This window comes from Lygodium microphyllum, chromosome 25 (genome assembly GCF_053477565.2).
Source record: "Lygodium microphyllum isolate KBCC chromosome 25, Lygodium_microphyllum_v1.1.10, whole genome shotgun sequence".
Classification (NCBI taxonomy): domain Eukaryota; kingdom Viridiplantae; phylum Streptophyta; class Polypodiopsida; order Schizaeales; family Lygodiaceae; genus Lygodium; species Lygodium microphyllum.
Window position 1 is genome coordinate 6247371 of NC_141159.1, and position 4111 is coordinate 6251481.

Below are 4111 nucleotides of genomic sequence, written 5' to 3' on the forward strand. Positions count from 1 at the left end.
CTTACGTCTTGTACAGTGTTTGAACCATTAACATATGCCTTAGCCGAAGGAAGGGAGTGTTAAGTAAATTTTACATAGAATTGCTCTTTGACCCCAAGGGGGAGAATGCAATGGAAATGTTATCACGTCCATTCTTGCATTGTTTGGAAATACAATTGGTTTTATTGGTTGATCAAGCAACATCCTAAATGCTTTTACATTCAACTAATTATTGGATTGTCGTTTGGATGATTATTCCAAGTACTTGTGATTGATGGTAAATTCATGGAAGAGGTCTGTGATGAAAAATTGCCATGAGGGTAAAAGAATGTTTTCTTGGAAAATGATATCAGGGCTAATTGCCTTGATTGTGCTTGATTCTTAGTTGGATTAATTAAGGAAATGATATTTTGCGGTGGATCATCTCCAAGGTCACACCACACTTGAACCCGAGAAGGGCACTACTCGATTCATGGGCCAAAGGTCAAGTGGTGAAAAGGCCAACCATGGAAATGGTGTCTCACTCCTAGGCCACTTGTGGGTCATTTGGACACCCCTTGCCAAGTCTAGAACGAAGTTGGAGACTATCATGGTCCCAACGTATGTGGCATTGGTGCCATGTGATTTGGACTAGTTAATTCTATAGGGTAGAAGGGATATATAATTTCTCCTGTATGGGCATGAGACAAAGATTAACACGAAGATAAGTTAAGGAACTTGTTTGTTAAGAAGAGTGTTTGCTCTGTTTTCGTGTCAGTGATATAAGTTATGCAAACAAAACCTATTCCCTAAAAGGCTTAATTAAGGAAGTTGACTTTAAATGTCACACGTAAATGTGATAGGACCTAATTAGATAACTAAAAAATGCATACTCAGGGAAGCAGATGGGCGGAATCCCCAATAGGTCGGCATGGTGGTCCTAGAGAACTGGGAGGCTTCTCATCAGGTTTTATCGATGACCGATCTTAGCAATTGTTAGGTTAGAAACCTAATTCATGCTGTTTTAGGGGACCGGAATGGGACTATGCCCTACGGGTAGAGAGGTTGAGCGGCTCATCCCTCTCGTTTCCCATTCTCCCTGAACCAAGTGTGGCATGGGTCTGTTTTGGATTGGGTATCTCTGTATAAAGTAGGATGTCCAAGACCTGACATAGAATGCTGTCAAGAGACCTTGACCACTAGGAACTTGAATTTGAGGTCAATCCCAGTGCGTTCAACCATGAGCGTTCCGTTGCGAGGGGGACTCAAGAAACCCTATGCAACAAACCTCGTAACATTCCATGGGAGTGCTAGGCGGCATCACTTAGATTTGTCTCTCGATGGGCCACTAAAAAAATGCCTAGACAACCGATAGAGGACATTACAATAGGATATGATTCTAGTTATGCACACATCTTCTGAAGACTCAAGTGAAGACTAAAGTGATAGTGACACTATTGAGCTACAAAAGAACACTGTAGTGGCTCTGGTGACCCTTTATATCAAACATACATCTTGGGGGGGTATCCTTGAACAAATAGGGATTATGGATGATTATTCTTCATTACTCCAATATACTATTGAGAGAGACCATGTGTGAGAGATATAGAGAGTGAGAGATAGCCAATTCTCTATGAGAAACATTGTATCTACATGAGAGAGACTATGAAGCCATTGAAGATGAATACTATGTGATGATTTTCAATAAAAGTGGAGCATTCCTTTGTGTTATCTTATTCTTTTGATGAAGAATATGAAGAATCTGTTGAAGTTCTATTGTGATAAATTCATGGGAGAATTGCTATATGATACTGTGTGAAGGTTTGAGAAGATTGGTATTATTTTTCTTTTTATGGTTGTTTAAAATATGAAGAATATGCTTGTTGATGATACAAGATAGATGTTCTTTGTAGTAGATTCCCTATTTTCTTGGTGTTCCTCTTGGGCCTCTATGTTTTTTGTGTGCATCAGTAGCCGGGAAAAACTGCCATCAATAACCACCAACAAAGGCTGAAAATGGAGGAAGTGGCATTGTTAAAGAGGGAGAAAAGCTATGGAGGATTGGAGAATCCCTACAATTTTTGAAGAATTGGAGATCTTCATTGCAAAATCCACTTTCTACAAGAAGTGCATCCCTCAATGGTGGAAGCATGTCACTATCTTGATGCAGGCTCTATGTGACAGATATAAAAATTACACGATGCAATGAATAGAATCTGAGAAAGAGATAGAGATAGAGAATACAAAACAGATAAGAGGAGAATTGGAAAAATTCTTTAGCTTATCTTTCACCCAATCAGAGTTGTCCCAGCTAGTCTTAAGCTCTTTATCTATCTTCTATCTAGATCGCCATCTAAGCTTCATTATGGAAGTGCACGGGTGGACAAAGCCATCTCTGTATCAGTTGTTTGGAGCTAAATAAATTTTCTAATTCTCCTCTTATCTGTTGTGTACTCTCTATCTCTATCTCTTTCTCAGATTCTGTTCGCTGTGCTGTGTAATTTTTACATGGTATCAGAGCCTAGGGGGCTCTAGGGATCGAAGAGTACGCAAGAGGCAAAGGCTTCAATAGTAAAGAGGAACAATGTCATCTTTCAGAAGCGGTTCTAGCACACCAAGAAGCAGTGCAGGAGGTGGCAGTGATGTACCAACTATTCAAACACTGAGGATTTGTCCACCAACCTTGGGCGAAGAAAAGGTAGATGGTACAAACTATACCTTGTGGAAGTTCAAAATTACAACTATCCTTTATTCTTATGAGCTTTTGGAGACTGTGCTGGGGATTGATGTAGAACCGCAGCCTACCCCTGACCCATCAAATCCTAGTGTGATGATTCTTCCGAATGCAGATCTACTACGAGCTTGGAAATGAAGGAATGCAGATGCATTGTGTGCCTTAGTTACAAGCTGTTCTGACATTGATTCAGCACATACAACCAAAGCATTAGAGGCTTGGAATGTACTGAGGAGTCAGTATGAAACGTGAAACCAAACAAGGATTCAAAACTTGGAGAATCAACTAGCAGCGGAGAAGTTTACTGAAGGAGAGACAGTTGAAGCATTCATCACTCGGATTAAGAATTTGCGCTACCAGATGGCTGGTGCTGGGATACAAAAGACCAACGACGAGCTAGCTCGAAGGTGTCTTTGGATTTGTCCACAAAAGTTTGATGGACTAGTAACTACCATTAATACTCAGGTGAGACCTCAAGCTTTGAGTTTTGAGGACTTTTGTTCATTATTGCTGGAGGAGGAGTTGAGGCTAAAAGCCTGAGAAGGAAGCAACAATGGAGATGCTGCATTCTCTACCAATGTAAAAGGCAAAGGTGGTTCCTCCACCAAAAATGATGGTGACAAAAAGAAGAAGGGCATTAAGAAGAAGTTTCAGGGAGAGTGCTTCTACTACAAGGACAAACGTAACGTGGCCGCTTGTCCGTTTGCGGGACACATCTTAGCAGCCCATCAGGAGGAGGATCTAGAAGGCTCCGCCTGACACTCATAGGGAATGACACAGGGTTTACGATCTAGGTCTTCCCGAGTCTGCCCCGAGCGGAAGTGTCCAACCATTCCCACCTAGGATTGACCTGAGGTCAGGGTTCATTTCCTATATCAGCAAAGTCTCTAGGAAGAAGGTAGCATCAAGCTCCAGTTGTACTACATAGACAAAGCAGTTTTAAGCTGAACTTGGTTCATGGAGAATGGGAAATGAGAGGGATTCGAAGCTCAACCTCTCTGCCGTATAGCATAGTCCCATTCCTTTCCCCTAAAACAGAATCAATCAAAAATTCTACATCTACTGACACTAGATCTTCGTTGTCTTATTATCTCAACATTTGAGAAAAGTTCCCAGTTAACTGGGACCACCCTTCCATAGGACGGACCTAAGTCACATCCACCGCACTTTCCTCAGTTTGCTTTAGTTATCTAATTATCTAACACATTACGTATTGACATGCAAAATCAACTTCCTTAATTAAACAAATTAATCACGGGTTCCTTCACGTAACTTAGACACTGACACAAAAACAATGCCAAGCAAGTTCTTTTTCTCCAATAACTGCTCTTTGTTTATAAAAATCTTGGAGTACATCCAATATCACGCCTGAAGGCTATCCCAACAATCTACAGGATTGCTGCTCCAAGTTCTACCCGT